Below are 17,677 nucleotides of genomic sequence, written 5' to 3' on the forward strand. Positions count from 1 at the left end.
AGAAGGCAATCTTACATTAACAAATACAACTTCAGTGAGTGGCATATAGTCACACTCAAAGCTTTAGAATTATTAACCAGTGGGCTGCCATGGGGGACTTTGGATAAGATCCAGACAGAGAGAGCTGGTTCAAACTTGATATGGCATGATCTGAATCCTGAGCCTGCTTAAAAACAAGTTCCAGCATTTGGCCACCCCCAGCCTGGGAGATCTGGACTTTAGCATCCTGCTTTTGTTACAGTTACTTAAGAATGTAATAACTGGATAGCTTTTTGCAAGACATATGATAAAGATCTGGCAGCCTCAGTTAGCACAGCAGGCACTGATCTAATCTAAGCCCACGCAACCCTTCCCATGGTCACCGACACATAAACTTAATCCCGTCCCTTTGTGTAGGATATTAATGAGTCTGCCTTATTTTAGCTATGGTGATGATGTTATCTGACACTTCCCCATAACATCCTGGAGCAGATTGCATAATGCTAAAAAACAACAACCCAACAACATCACATCAGTTTAACACTGCGTGGTTTCCATCCCTAACATGAACTCCCATTACCCACACTGGGTTTTGGAGAGGCTATATCAGATAGTCGTTTATTGTACCGTAATTTGCAAAATAAAATTATAACTTAAAAAACAGGAAAAGAGGGTGGGTCCTAAAATATTGCTACTGGCCACCCCAATCGCTGCCAGGCCACGCACAGGGTCTTGGCCCTCAGCCAGGGTCTGGGCTGCTTTGGAGAATTGAAGACGCAGTGGACGCTGTCGTAGCTTTAAGAAATAAGTTTTATTCACATATTTACACCTGCATTTAGATGGAGGGAATCCAGATTCGACAGCACAGCCATCTGAAGAGGGGCTTGTACCTCACAGCAGTGCAGCACTGGAGTCAAAGCATCTCTTTCTGCCTGCCTTCAGCCAGCCAGCCCCAAACTCTCTCTGTGACATCATGCCCTGTTGCCCTGGCAACCTCTCAAACCCCCAGTCTCTGTTCATACTTCCGGGCAAGGGGAGAGGACAGTTCTTTTTCATTGCCAATGGCTCTCAATAGCCCTGTATTTCTTAATGGCCCTAGCTTGGCCTGTTCGTTTTTGCGGAGGCTACTCCAGGAACTCCTCTGCAGCTTGTATATCCTAAATAATCAAAATCTGTCCATTTATTAATTTCTAGGGTTGGGGTAGTGGTCCCCCTCCAAAAGACCAGTCTATCTATCTATCTATCTATCTATCTATCTATCATCTATCTATCTATCTATCTATCACAGGGGTAAAAAGTCAGTGAACAACATGCCCAACAAATGAAGTTCATCTCTGCATTGCTCAGCATCTCTGCTTCAAAGCTGCAATAGACACAATCATTTTCAGATGTTTTAGATAGATCCAGGAATAGACTTGAGGATGAAATATTCATCTAAGCCTGTATCAAAGGCACAACCTAGCTGCCTCTTAGAATGTTCCCTTTTGAACCCCAAAAGTTGGGATTTTCTAAGAAAGTGAGCTACACTTAAATAATATTACAACAGAGGCCAGGATAATGAGATGAAGTTAAGGAACACCATTGAAAGCATCCCCCCCATGAAATGTGTGTTACCATGCTATGCATTTATTCATTAAGCCCCTGTATGTTCATTGGGGCTCACTTTCAGGTAAATGTGAATTGAACTGCTCACTAAGGAACCAGTGTGGTGTAGTGGTTAAGAGTGGTGGACTCGTAATCTGGTGAACTGGGTTCGCGTCCCCACTCCTCCACATGCAGATGCTGGGTGACCTTGGACTAGTCACACTTCTCTGAAGTCTCTCAGCCTCACTCACCTCACAGAGTGTTTGTTGTGGGGGAGGAAGGGAAAAGGAGAATGTTAGCCGCTTTGAGACTCCTTTCGGTACTGATAAAGTGGGATATCAAATCCAAACTCTTCTTCTTCGAAACTATAGAATTGGGGTATTGTCACAAATAAAGTTTGAAGTAGTTATCTTGCTGTACCAGATCAATTTGCAATGTGAATGTGAAACCCGTGAAAGCTCATTCACATGACCAGTGCCTCTCCCCTGTAGTCACTTCTGGAATGCAACAATGAGACATTAATGTAACTGCTGAGCTTAAAGCTGAATTTAAGTCTTACATATCAAAAAGCTCTAAATCATTTCCCTGTAGCATCCAGATACCGCAGAACGAGAATGAACCTCAAGTTTGTAACAGTGGTCTCAGTTTAACATTAGAAAGTGTTTTAAAATTTCTTTAATTTTTATTTTGAAGAAGAAGAAGAAGAAGAGGAGGAGGAGGAGGAGGAGGAGTTTGGATTTGATATCCTTCCTTTCACTCCCTTTAAGGAGTCTCAAAGCGGCTAACATTCTCCTTTCCCTTCCTCCCCCACAACAAACACTCTGTGAGGTGAGTGGGGCTGAGAGACTTCAAAGAAGTGTGACTGGCCCAAGGTCACCCAGCAGCTGCATGTGGAGGAGCGGAGACGCGAACCCAGTTCACCAGATTACGAGTCCACTGCTCTTAACCACTACACCACACTGGCTCTCACATTTTAAAAAATGTTCTGTGACTTCTGGCTCACAGAATATGACATTTCACCTCTCAAGAGCCTGCCTGCTAATGAGAAGTCACTGGCATTCTCTCTGGTGTCTGGTTTTTAGAAGTGATAGGCATTAAAGGGAGCAGAAAATCCTTCAGTTCAATTCCTTGTCTTATTACATCACTTTTACCCTTCCATGAGTGACAGCCGGGGCTTTTTTCTCAGTAACCTTTCAAACAGCCTGCCTTGCAGATGACCATCCCATTGATGCGCTCAGTAAAAGTGGGGGACGGATCTGGCTGCAAATTTAATGCACGTATTAAGGCACGCAGACTGCTCACACCAACAAAAAGCATTGACTCAATCTCTCTGGCATTTAGAAGTTACCTATCGCACTGTTTCCATTTAGAGGACTGCTCCTTTTAGCTCTCCCATCTGTCAATCAGGCTAGGGGATGGGACTGTTCAATTGCATAGGAACTGCAGGCAGTTCTTTTTCACAGTTCCCAAGAAGGTACTTTAAACATCAAGGCAAAATTGGCCAGCTTTTCCTCATGCTTCTAAACAGGTGACAATTGACCTTTCTGTAAAAATAGAACCAAAAGTGGTCTGCGAAAGCTGCTCTTGAATGGTTATAAATATGGCTGCATGTGACACCTCGGCAGCTTAGAGTCCTATTTTGTCTGTGCGTGCATTTCTCAAAGTGGCTCTTTATAGAAGTGCTAATTTTTCATGCCCCAATTTCGGCTTTCAGCACTTTGTCATTCAGTTCAAGGATGACCTCCTGCCCATCAGATTCAGTCTGCAAAGATAATTTCACCAAGGGCGAACAATCATTAAAACGCTTATTTAAAAGCTGAAAACAGCCTTTTGGCTTTCTGCCTTCCCTGTATTGGGAAAATGGAGAGCCAATTAGTTGTTAAAGCCATAATAAGGTATTTCATTTTTGTGCAGTTCTGTCCTTGTGCAACAAAACTGGCCATGACAGATGATCTGGCTGAGCTACCACCGGTATGGATGAGTTGATTTAAAAGAAGATGAAGAGGGTATGCCTATTTATCCTAGTTGAATGGGTTTCTATTTTTACTCCATTTATAATAGATTCCCAATTTTCCTTATATTTAATTTTAAAGTCTCATTATGCTGGGGACATTGATGTCGTTAGAAAGAGATGTACAAGGCATTGGACTCTTCTAGACTTGAGAGGACAGGCCCTTGGCATCAAAACATCTCATTTTACCTAATTGGATTTCGGGAAACATTTTGAAGCTGAAATTCACAAGCATGCTTCCGATTCAGGTTGAGCCTGGGGAAAAGTTTCCATGTTCCTTTGGGTGTCTGTCATTCAGACATGAAACAAGAGCCCCAGAGCAACCCTCTGCGTTTGATGGATGAGTTGCCATGATTACTACGTTGCCATTCCTGATAGGTGAAGTGGTCTATAACAGAAGCAAACAGAAAAGTAAATGAATGTAAACTTCCAATCCAGGAAGACCACAGAGCCTTCTGATCCTGGATACATTAACCCATTAGAGTGCGTGCTCTCTTTGTGGTGGATCTTCACCCTCCTCCCAAACTTACATTGTCCTCTCCCTCCCATATCTGCCTTATTCCTCCCTATGCTCCCTCCAGCTATTTCCCCAAACCACAAATTCTCCTGCTCTCCAGCTTTCTTCCGCTGTCTCGCCAGAGCCCTAGAATGGTCTCCGTCACATGCTTAAATTCTTCCGACCCTCCCATTTCCCCCCTCATTCCTCCACCCAGTTCCGCCTGCTCCTTCCCCAATTTCTCCTTTCTCCCCCACCCTGCCACCAGAGGACTGCCACACGCAGAGACCCTGCAATTCCCCCCTTGTTCCCTGCAATCAGCCTTCTCGCTAGAAAGTAGCCAGTAACATACCAAACTTTTAAGAAGGAGCCAGTGGAAATCGAGCTTAGTTACAGACCTAGATGTATACCAGTCTAATATAATGAGCTGGAAAAAAAAGTTTAAAACAACCTTTGTTAAAAAGTCTGAAGCCTTCCTTTTAGGAATTCTAGGTGCCAAATCCCAAAGGAGCAGAAAAGACTATGTATGTGACCACGGCTGCACGGTTGTTACTGGCCCAGAGATGGAAAGAAGATAAAGTCCCTACCAGAGAAGAATGGCAGTTGAAGTTAATGGACTATGCTAAAATGGCTAAAATGACTGGAAGAGTCAGAAATCAGGAAGACCAACATTTTAATAAGGAATGGGGAAATTTTATAACTTATCTTAAAGACCATTGTAAAAATCATTAGTAGGATCGGAATATCACTTGTAGTTTAATGCTGAATTCTGGACGCAATGGAAGAGGTAAAGGATTTCATAGAATCATAGAATCATAGAGTTGGAAGAGACCACAAGGGCCATCGAGTCCAACCCCCTGCCAAGCAGGAAACACCATCAGAGCACTCCTGACATATGGTTGTCAAGCCTCTGCTTAAAGACCTCCAAAGAAGGAGACTCCACCACACTCCTTGGCAGCAAATTCTACTGTCGAACAGCTCTTACTGTCAGGAAGTTCTTCCTAATGTTTAGGTGGAATCTTCTTTCTTGTAGTTTGGATCCATTGCTCCGTGTCCGCTTCTCTGGAGCAGCAGAAAACAACCTTTCTTCCTCCTCTATGTGACATCCTTTTATATATTTGAACATGGCTGTCATATCACCCCTTAACCTTAACCAGGATTTGGAGTATCATAAAAGATGCGGGAGGAAATGATTGATAATAGGACCCACAAAGGGGAGGGTGGAAGTCCAGGAGATTCCTTGGCATCTTGTTTTTATGCTGTATGTTGCACATGTGACTGTAAAATTTTAATCTGAAAAACCAAATAAATTTGTAAAAAGAAAAGAAAAAAAGATGTATGACAGTCTAGCATCTTGTTGTTGTTGTTTAGTCATTTAGTCGTGTCCGACTCTTTGTGACCCCCTGGACCAGAGCACGCCAGGCACTCCTGTCTTCCACTGCCTCCCGCAGTTTGGTCAAACTCATGCTGGTAGCTTCAAGAACACTGTCCAACCATCTCATCCTCTGTCGTCCCCTTTTCCTTGTGTCTTTCCCAACATCAGGGTCTTTTCCAGGGAGTCTTCTCTTCTCATGAAGTGGCCAAAGTCTTGGAGCCTCAGCTTCACGATTTGTCCTTCCAGTGAGCACTCAGGGCTGATAACATCTATCCTAGATAAAACTGGTTGGGAAAGCATCATTAAGGCTTGAATTATCAATCATATAGAAGACGATCTATGAGGGAAATACCATTGCCAGACAAACCTCTTTTTAATTGGGCCATTGTGGGAGATACAACTGTACAGAGCTTGCTGTGCTCTTTGCCCTCCCAGAGACCTTCCTGTTTTGCCATTTTATCCACAGCCTCTTTTCTTCTTCTCAGCGTGCTTCTTTCACTTCCTATTTATGTTGGTGTCATCGAGAGTGCAGGGGTTAGGGTTAAATGGCAGAAGATGCATAAAATGTTAATTTCCCCCCAAAACCTTAGCAGTCCATTCTGTATTCTGCTTTCCTTCCCCACTCTTCTAAATGAGCCACCAAGGTTGACGTTTGTGACTCTGGCTTCTCCCTTGCTAACATCCTGATGCAGTGCAGGCCAGCAAAAGATCTTTAAGTGATAGCCAAGCCATATCCTCAATCTGGAGTTAGCTGGGGAAGCTACCAGAAATCCACACTGGTCATTTCCCAGGAGGCAAGAAGAAAAGCTGGGTGATTTTAGGCTGGTCTAGGCCCATAGCCTGTAAGAGAAGCTACTTGCCAAGTATGTTGGTAACAAGCTGGAACCAACTGAAACACAGCCAACCTTTGAAATTTGCACTGTCTGAATGTTGCAATGCAGTTCTCCGGTATATGTATAAACTGTGTGCAATAATGTATTTGCTAGGGTACAGAGACCATTGAAATGCAGGCCCAGGTCACTGAAGCACCACTGACAGGATTGGTGGGGGCAGCAGTGGCGGCGGCAGCAGCAGCAGCAGCAAAGTTCTATGCTTCTGATAATGTTTCATTAAAGGTAAAGGGACCCCTGACCATTAGGTCTAGTCGTGGCCGACTCTGGGGTTGCGGCACTCATCTCGCTTTATTGGCCGAGGGAGCCGGCGTACAGCTTCCGGGTCATGTGGCCAGCATGACTAAGCCTCTTCTGGCGAACCAGAGCAGCGCACGGAAATGCCGTTTACCTTCCTGCCGGAGCGGTACCTGTGTATCTACTTGCACTTTGACATGCTTTCGAACTGCTAGGTTGACAGGAGCAGGGACAGAGCAACAGGACCTCTCCCCGTCGCGGGGATTCAAACCGCCGACCTTCTGATCGGCAAGTCCTAGGCTCTGTGGTTTAACCCACAGCGCCACCTGTGTCCTGCTTATTATTCTGTTTCAAATGTGCATTTTATATTTGACTTCATTTAGTAATGTCTTCTTTTGAAATCTTCAAGGTTTTTCTTAGCTGTGCTATGTGTGTTCTGTAGTTTATCTACTTTCTAATGTTTTATTTTGAAATATTTAAAATAATATTTGAGTTTCCTGCTAATGATGTTGCTTTGAGTGTATACTCCATATTTGACTTTCTTCAGTAATGCTTTTTTTGGATTGTTTTATTTGATGTTTTAATGTGTTGTAAATCATTTTGAGGTATTTTCTTTAAAAATATAAAGCAACATAGAAGTGAAAAATGAAAATGCATATGTTAGTGACAAATGCGTCATTTTAGGAGAAATAGCTTTGCAACATTTGTACATTAGAGAAAGTTGCATATAAATGTAAGTATAGGAGAAAAAATTCTCAGTGAAATGCTGATGATTTTCATGAATTTATATGATTCACAAACCAATATGAAAATGTGGAGAACTGAATTTAAGATTAGAACAGTGAGAAATGAAGAGAAACTGAAATTGATAGGTTTTACTACCCCTAGCTGTAGACCACACTACATTGGGAGGTAGAAAGGTAAAAAAGATAAAGGACCCCTGGACGGTTCAGTCAAAGCTGACTATGGGGTTGCAGCACTCATCTTGCTTTTAGTCCGAGGGAGCTGGCGTTGGTCCACAAACAGCTTTCCAGGTCATGTGGCCAGCATGACTATTCCACTTCTGGTGCAACAGAACACTGTGATGGAAACCAGAGCGCACAGAAACACTATTTACCTTCCCACCGCAGTGGTACCTATTTATCTACTTGCACTGGTGTGCTTTCGAACTGCTAGGTTGGCAGGAGCTGGGACAGAGCAACGGGAGCTCACCCCGTCACAGGGATTTGAACTGTCGACCTTCTGATCAGCAAGCCCAAGAGGCTCAGTGGTTTAGACCACAGTGCCACCCGCATGATGTGAGGGCACCATGCTGATCCTCTCTGTGCTAGACACATCTGCTACAAGAGGTGGCAAAAAGCATGAGATAAGAATTTATGAGAAGGGAAATAAAAGTAGGGATGGGGGAAGAACTGGTACAGAAGCAGATTTTTTTTTCTTGTCAGCTTTGATATCATAGATATTGTGCATTACTTCCTTTCTCCCCCCTGTGAAATATTTCCGGGCAAGCCAGAAAATTCTTAACAGAATGCTTCCTAGTCATTACATTCAACTCAATAAAACTCTTGCCTGCTTTTCAAAAAATGTTTTACACATCAACAGAGTTCTTAGTGGCATCTGCATTTATAAGGAGAACATTTCATGAAAGGAAACATTTAGCAGCCGTACCAAAATGGATTGTGCCTGTCAGTTTTATCTGTGAAACTTCAGCAAATTGAGGAGAGGAAGAACATTTGCTACACTTTGTGATATCATGTTACTCACAGGATGAGGAAGTGGCAGCAGTTAATGAAAGTTCAGCCTCTCTGTCTCTGCCAACACAATTGATTCAAGTAGCAAATACCAGCATTCATTCTCGTTACCGGATTTCATCAGGGTTACTGGATGGAGAAATCTCATGCTAAACTGTTAACGCTGTGCGCAAAACATATTGAACGCAGCTAATGACAGAAAAGAAAACATTTCTTCAAATGTTATCACTGCAAATGTGATTGAATGGAATACAAAGGAATAAATTAGGAAGATAAAGAGTGCTTGGAAATGCTGGCCTGTCAATCATGGAGCTAATGGTTGCTAAGGCAACCAAGGACCGTATGCAAACCCAGAAGATGCAAGAGGCATGGACTGAGGCCGCCAAGAGCTGTACCTTGGCAGATAACATTTCAAATGAAACCATAGACAAACCACCTCAAAATTATGAATTTCCCATCAACGGTCATTTTCAGGTTAACCTAGAAATTATTAGAGTACTGCAGTCAATAAATGCAGAAATAATGTGTGCACTTTAGGGTATAAAACTCTGCTTAAGAATGGTGGTCTCAGGGACAAAGGTGTCAGCAACTCAAACTGTGTTCTAGTTTCCAGCTAGGAAGCTGCCCTATATTGATCACTAGTCCCTCTGTCTCAGTAATATATACATTTCCTGGCAGTGGTTCTCCAGGGTTTCAGGCAGCCATCTTTCCTGGTCCTACTTGGAAATGCCAGGAATTGAACGTGGGGAGTTTTGAATGCAAAACAGGCACTCCAGCCCTGAGGCCCAGCCCCCAGCACGCTGAGAAGTCTCATGATACTGGGTGCCCAACTGCAGTGAGGTTTATAAGAGCATTCAACCATATGCTCTGGGAAGCCCTCTTCAGTCTTTCCCACTCAATATGGGAAGGTTGGGGACGGAGCGGACAGGAACGAGAACAGAATGGTGGCTGGGGTGCTGTGTCAACATCAGCCCACGACTGCCACACCCTTGATTTGATTTAGCATTTGCATTCCACTTTTACAGCACAGTAATCACAACAGCAGGACGCAGGTGGCGCTGTGGGTTAAACCACAGAGCCTAGGACTTGCCGATCAGAAGGTCGGCGGTTCAAATCCCCATGACAGGGTGAGCTCCCATTGCTCGGTCCCTGCTCCTGCCAACCTAGCAGTTCAAAAGCACATCAAAGTGCAAGTAGATAAATAGGTACCGCTCCAGCGGGAAGGTAAACGGCGTTTCCGTGTGCTACTCTGGTTCTCCAGAAGCAGCTTAGTCATGCTGGCAACATGACCAGGGAGCTGTACGCCAGCTCCCTCGGCCAATAAAGTGAGATGAGCGCCGCAACCCCAGAGTCGGCCACGACTGGACCTAATGGTCAAGGGTCCCTTTACCTTTACCTTAATCACAACAGCAATAAAAATCAGCAATAAAGAACACGATGGCACGTGAATGATGCAACAGCAAACCAATTCAGCAAACAGTTGTTTGCTGTGCCCAGTTTGGGGCGCCACAATTTAAGGAGTATGTTGACGAGCCAGAACATGTGCAGAGGAGGGCAACCAAGATGATCAAGGGTCTGGAAACCAGGACTTGTGAGGAGACTGAGAGGAGATAGCTGTCTTCAGATATCTCAAGGGCTGTCACATGGAAGAGGGGAAAAGCTTGTTTTCGCCTGCTCTGGAGGGTAGGACTTGAACCAATAGCTTCAAGTTACAAGGAAAGAGATTCCGACTAAGCATCAGGAAAAACGTTCTGATGGTAAGAGATGTTTGACAGTGGAACAGTCTCCCTTGTGAGGTTGTAGACTCCTTCCTTGGAGGTTTTTAAGCAGACGTCGGATAGCCATCTGTCATGGATGCTTGAAGAGATCCCTGCATTGCAGGGAATTGGACTAGATGACACTCAAGGTCCCTTCCAACTCCACAATTCTATAATTATATGATAATTTAATACATTTCAATGCATATTTGTAACGGTTCAAAAATAGCAGAAATAGCGGCTGAACTGCAGCCTGGTGCCAGTTGACATAGGTAAAAAAAGGAGCTCAATCCGTCGTGGGGATTCGAACTGCCGACCTTCCAATTTGCAAGCCCAAGAGGATCAGTGGTTTAGACCACAGCACCACCCAAATACCTTCTCTGAAAGGGGCTTTTTTCACCCTGTGCAGCAGCACAATCCGAGGCTGCAAGTTTTTCCATTGTTTTGATTCCCAACTTCTTTCTTGCCCTCAAAAATGTTGATATATTCTAAACTGTTTTCAGAGGGGCAGGGCAACAATTTTCTTAAAAAGAACCAGATTGCCCATGATGTCATTTCTCCACATGGCATATTTAAGATGGCTCCTCTTCATAGTTCCTTTGGAGGGGTGTACTGAGCTCTTTCTCTGCTCATAGGCACAAGGGCTCCAGGTTGAGAGTTTTTCGCCAGTGTCTCACACCTCTGGCAAGGTGCCCAGCTTGAAAAGGTATGCCCACACATTTCCCTTAGAAAACACAAAGAGGGCTGTGGAATCTAACTTTATTCAGGTTTAGTAACTGCAAAGCCAGCATAATATGATATCAACTCACACCTTATTTTTGCTGCAGTTTCACAATGATGCAAGGGCCTAGTCACGTAGAATCCTAAGGCATAAATTTACAAAATGCTGAACTGCACTAGTTAGCCATTAGCGCACTGACCACATGCTTGAACTGAAGCACTGAATTAACTGCACAGCAAAATTAGATCCAACTCCTGACGGGGAGCAAAAGGTATCTGTGAAGGAATCCTGGCTTTGTGCTGGACTGTAATGGATCACCCAGACTATTAAAGAGTGATGTCACTATGGCTGCAATCTTATACACACTTACTTGACAATAAGTGTGACAGTATGTTTTTAATAGAATCTATCTATCAACATATATTTTTAATTCCACTAATGTATAATTTTTTAAAAAAAATATTTCCACCCTACATTTTTAACTGTTCTGATTTTATTTGTAAGCTGCATTAAGTCCCTGTCAGGGGGGAAATATGAAGTAGAAATAAACCAAAGCAATATCTTGCCCCTGAAACTGCAAAAGGTAAAGGACCCCTGGATGGTTAAGTCCAGTCAAAGGGTTGCAGCGCTCATCTCGCTTTCAGGCGGGGGGAGCCAATGTTTGTCCACAGACAGCTTCTGGTGCAACGGGACACTGTGATGGAAACCAGAGTGCACGGAAATGCCGTTTACCTTCCCGCAACAGTGGTGCCTATTTATCTACTTGCACTGGCATGCTTTTGAACTGCTAGGTTGCCAAGAGCTCGGACAGAGCATTGGGAGCTCACCCCGTCACGGGGATTTGAGCCGTCGACCTTCTGATTGGCAAGTCCAAGAGGCTCAGTGGTTTACACCACAGCTCCATCCATGTCCCAAATAAACAAGCACACAATCACTGATAGGTCCACCTGCCACTGTGAGGCTCAAAGCAATGAAGATGATGCCTCCCCAGCTGTTGCCATTGGCTGTGGGTTTCTTGTGATGTCACAAAAGCACTTGGCAACTGAGTGGATATAAAGGCAGGCCAAGGGGAAAACCCTTTTCTATTTCCAGCAGAACACACCTGGCAATAGATGTGACATTCAGCACTGCCCAGGTTTCTTCCACTTGGAGGAGGCAAACTGGTGAATGGAATGAGGCAATCCTCTGGCAGTGGATGCTAGGGAGCGATAATAAGGCAAGTTTGCTTGCTTGAAGGCTGCTGGTATCTGTGGTTGGAAGCTGACGGACGTCTCATGATGGACCTAACAGTAGCTTCTGGCACAACAGAACACCATGATGGAAACCAAAGCACATGGAAACGCCGCTGACCTTCCCGCCGCAGCAGTATCTATTTATCTACTTGCACTGGTATACTTTTGAACTGCTAGGTTGGCAGGAGCTGGGACAGAGCAATGGGAGCTCACTCTGTTGCGGGGATTCGAATCACCAACCCTCCGATCGGCAAGCCCAAGAGGCTCAGTGTTTTAGACCACAGCGCCACCCATGTCCCTCCCTGCAACCGTAATGAAGAGTGATTGGCAAAAAGGGAACTTGCTTAAGTTTAAACAGCAAAACAAACAAAAAAACCCTCTGGCTCAAATGGTTCAAATGGCTCATCAATGACTAAATAATCAGTTCTCAGAAAAATATTGCTTGTGTGATTATATAACCTCAATGATCATCATCTTGAACGCACTGTATTATAATAATTGAACTTTATTGCATGGTAAAATAGTGGATTATCAAAGCTTCTTGGTGGTTTTCAATATTGAGCCCATTTTAAAAATCTACAGGTGATATAAACCCAAAGTCCAACATCAACACAAGTAGCTATAAATAGTGGCAAAGGTGGTTTTAAAAAGGAAGTTTCATCCATGCATGCTGAGAAACTAGAAACTTTCTTTGACCAGAAACACCTGTTGCCGTTCTACCCATAATTCTCTACCCATATTCTACCACTTGTTGGATACATATCCAGGTTACATTTAACAATTCAAATAATATTTTTAAACTTCATATTCGTATGGACTATTTAGGTAGAATTCAGGCAGTTTCTTGTGCATAAATATTTGCAAATTGTCCATTGAAAAGGCACATTTTTCAAAAGTGGTGTGAGGCTAATTGATAACATTTTACACGACAGACATTCCTGTTTCTCTTGTGAAGACATTGTTAGTACAAGTCATTTGTCATATTCAAGTTGGGATTCGGAACACACACAGACACACACACACACACACACACACCCCGAGTGGGGAAGTCTCCAAATCTTCACACTCTTTTCTTTTTCTTTTTCTAAATTTATTTTTATTAAAGATTTTCTTGGTTTACAAAAGTACATGTCTTGTCTCTTTTTCCAAGTTCACAGCAACCTTTCCCTGCCCCTGCCTTTGGAACCTTGAGAAACTGCCAATGAAAACAATACGATAACAGACTAGTGCAAATACTATGTATTAAAATTTCTGCAAACTCATTATGCAGGTTGCACAACTGGAGCACAACAAGCCTCTGAAATGCTGGATGGAGAGAGTCTGTGTTAACCAGATGATTCATCACCAAGAACAGTTTTGCAGAAAGATACTAGACATACTGTGCTAGTCATGCAGAAAGTATAGGTGCATTTCCACCACACAGTTTAAATTCGTTATGTGTTTCACCATAACTTTGCATAATTCAAACACTTGACTCTTTTGCTTTTGTTATGAAGAATTTAAAACTTTATGTAAACTTCCAGATCCTCATGACAAAAGAGTTGTCATGAGGATCAGCAAATAAGGATTGTGAAGCCTTCCATAAACGGAAAGGAACTAAAGAAACAAGAGTTGATTGTTAATTGGGCACCTATACCCAGTTGCAGTCCACTATGCCAGCATTTTCCTCCCTCTCTTCATATCTTTTATTAGCATTTTTACAGTTATACGTTCTTCACACCCTGGAAATATTTTAAGAAGTGCAATGAATAACCAAGGATTTAACACTCCCCCCCCTTTCCCATGAAGATTTTTAAAAAGCTCATTAGCACTTCATCTCTGTCTTTGCAAAGAAGGTTTAAATGGCAGAAGAGAATGCATTAGCTATCTGCAAGCACTCTAGGCATTTTAGGCTGAGTTTGTCTTGCAAATTAACAAATAACACTCTAGTGAAAAGTCTCCCTGCCCCCCTCAATTTCAGCAGCCTTTGGGTTGGGGGAGAGAACATGAGACCATTATTGACAATGTTAATCTTCTTAAAAATGGCAACTGTAATTTGCAGCACAGTCCCACCCTCCCATAGCAAATACTTTGGCAGTTGGGGAGGAAATATCACAATGCCTCTAGTGCTGGTGATTGCCATCTCTAACTCCACAGTAGTCTGCAGAAATATCTGCCTGGGGCTCATCACTTTCTCTTTGCAAAGAGTAGAGAAGATAACATTGCAGATTGCCTCCTTTAAAGGTCTGTCCAGTCACTTTAAAGGAGAAGGAGGTAGTCAAGAGTGTAATACGCAGCACAATCTTCGTGCACAATGCCAGACACAGGATTTTGGGGGGTTTGTGTGAAGGGCTTCCACAAAATGGCAGCGGTAGCTCCCTGGGTAGCAGCAGCTGCTACAGATGGCCTGAGGGCTTGGTGATGGTGGCAGAGGGAAAGGGGGAACAGACCAGAATACATTGGAAACAATGTCTAACATCGTCACCATCATTTAATTTGTTGTTGTTGTTTAGTCGTTTAGTCACGTCTAACTCTTTGTGACCCCATGGACCAGAGCACGCCAGGCACTCCTGTCTTCCACTGCCTCCCGCAGTTTGGTCAAACTCATGCTGGTAGCTTCAAGAACACTGTCCAACCATCTCATCCTCTGTTGTTCCCTTCTCCTTGTGCCCTCCATCTTTCCCAACATCAGGGTCTTTTCCAGGGAGTCTTCTCTTCTCATGAGGTGGCCAAAGTCTTGGAGCCTCAGCTTCACGATTTGTCCTTCCAGTGAGCTCATTTAATTTAGGAACCATATTTTACATATGTTGCAAAGTGATTTACAGACATACCACGAAAGCAGCTAAAATAGTTTTTAGAACAATACAAAACTACCGAAGATAGGTTTAAACATGCAGAATGAACACTAAAGGCCTTTTCATCCCGTTGGGAAAAATTGTCAAAACCAAAATGACTTCAGTAGTTTATGAACAGTATGTCCTGGTTATATCTCAGCAGGAGTGCTTCTCTACAAAACCAGGAGACTCGAAAACAGTGCTCCAAGTGTACTTTCGAACTGGAAGCTTTCCTGATGCCATCTCCGCAGTCAAGATACAATTAATTTGTAGTTGTTGCAGCAATAAGCTCATATATGGTTATATTCACTTGCTCTGATAGAAACCAATTGGCTTGCTTTGAGGTTATCCTTATCTTTGGATTTGGGGTGCTGGGCTCTGAGCCCAGAAAAGGGAACTATCAGTAAGATTTGGGTATTTTGCACCTATGCCCTCATCAAGGCAGGTTGAACGATGGGAACTCCTGGGCAGCATGATGCTTTGTGTATAAAGAATAGGGACAAGCCATCTGGTGGCTGCAGTGTCCGTCCTGCGTCTTTGTAAGATAAGGCTAGGAGACCTGGCACGCTGGACTTTTCTTAATAGAGCACTAGAACTGATTTCTATGCCCTCTTTGGCATCCTTCTTTGGTGGAGTGATCCTTCTTTGGTTAGGTAAAAAAGGTAAAGCACCTGTGGACGGTTAAGTCCAGTCAAAGGTGACTATGGGGTTGCAGAGCTCATCTCACTTTCAGACCAAGGGAGCCGGCGTTTGTCAGCAGACAGCTTTCCGAGTTGTGGCCAACATAACTAAACTGCTTCTGGCACAATGGAACACCGTGACAGAAACCAGAGTACATGGAGATGCCGTTTAGCTTCCTGCCTCAGCGGTACCTACTTATCTACTTACACTGGTGTGCTTTCGAACTGCTAGGTTGGCAGGAGCTGGGACAGAGCAATGGGAGCTCACCCTGTCGCAGGGATTTGAACCATTGACCTTCTGATTGGCAAGCCCAAGAGGCTCAGTGGTTTAGACCACAGTGCCACCCGCATCCTAACCACTCCCACTACCCCACTGTTGGGTCTATGGTACAGAACACCAAGTTACTGTGAAGTGGGCATTTGATATTTGTGGGAACTTTTAAGAAGAAATTTCCCTGCAGAACACAGTGACCTAGGTATTTAGAGGATGTTCTCTGGTATGCACCAATTTTTATCTCTCCCTCCTTCCAATCTGGTTCATACTTCCTGATCTGTCCACACTTCCTGATTTGAAAAAAAAACAACACACGTCCCCATGATACCTCAAGTTATCTTCCCCTGAAGTGTGGGTGCCCAGCAAGAATGCAGGCCACTGGTGAGATTGTTTATAGAATGAAAGAAATGACACTCACAAACAACCCTTGGCCACCTCCAAAAGAAGGTGAGTGGAAAGCAAACACTTGAGATGTACTTTCCCCTTCGATAATTTTTGAACACCCTTTCTGTACTAATTAACTGGTGGAGAATGGATGGGAGGAAAGGGGGAGAAATTTTTGCCACAACAGCACTAGTTATAACCAGTTTGTCCACATTTGTTAATCAGCTGGCTTCACACTTCCATGCAATGAATACACCAAGGGATTATTTTGAAGACAGGGCCGCAAAGTCTGATGCCATTCTCACAGTGCATCGGATAAGAGGCCTTTTCCACCTCTTCTAGTAGCACAGGCAAAGCACAAACAACACAAAGAATCCTAGAAACTGGAGATCATTACAGGTGCTGAGAATTGCAGTTCTGTGAAGGGTAAACTACTGTTACCAGGATTGTTGTTTTTGGTTGAAGGGGGGTTGCACTTTAAATGTGCTTTAAATGTGGTGTCTGTATGCAGCCACTTTCTACTTTCAGATCCCTTAATTGTGGTGTCCCTTAGTTATGTACCGTAATTGCATTTCAAATTTGTGTTAATTTTGCAACAGAAGATGACTGTGATGGCAGCCCGTGTGTCAAATATTTGCCTGCTGGGAACTCAGGGCACACTGTGGTGGGATCTAGTCCACATTAGCCGAGTAATTACTAACTTGTCCCAATGATTTCAATGGGACTTAAGTTCATTTAACGTCTGTCTGGATCTATTAAACACACAAAGGCCCCGAGCTAGAAAAAGTCACAAAACTGTGTGATGTCTTTAAAAACTAACCTACCTAACATCAGCATTTGTTGCTTTGCCCCACAGCTGCTTCTGGCACTGCCCACCAGGGGCATGTGACCCCCTGAAAGTTGCCTAGAGAGAAATCTTAATATATTGCCCCCCGTTTTTCAATTTTAGAATATTCAACAATAAATATAAATCGGACACAAATCCAGAAATATTTTCTGTGACTTCCCTCCCTCCTCTTCTGCGGTTTCTTATCTTTCTTTCAAATTCTTACTTCATGCCTTAATTTATCATTTTTACCCATTTCACCTTTTAAATTCCCTTAGAATCCATACTGCTCGTTATACTGATACTGTTTATATCAACCCTGCTAATGCTTTTAATAGTTTACAGTTTGTTTTCATATATTCAATAAATTCCTCCCATTCTGCTACAAAGAGTTTATCAACCTGATCTCTTAATCTTCCAGTAAGTTTCACCATCTCTGCGTATTCCATCAATTTTAGTTGCCAATCGTCACTTTTTGAGGTTACTTCCTCTTTCAAATTTTGTGCATATATCATTCAGGCAGCCATGGTAGCATACATAAATAGTTTCTTTCTTATCTTTTGGCACCTCCAAGTATACCTAAAAGGAAAGCTTCTGGTTTTCTAACAAAAGTTATTTTAAACATTTTTTTCAATTCATTATAAATCATTTCCCAGAAGGCTTTTGC

Source organism: Podarcis vaucheri (assembly GCF_965113315.1).
Source record: "Podarcis vaucheri genome assembly, contig: SUPER_11_unloc_1, whole genome shotgun sequence".
Taxonomy (NCBI): Eukaryota; Metazoa; Chordata; class Lepidosauria; order Squamata; family Lacertidae; genus Podarcis; species Podarcis vaucheri.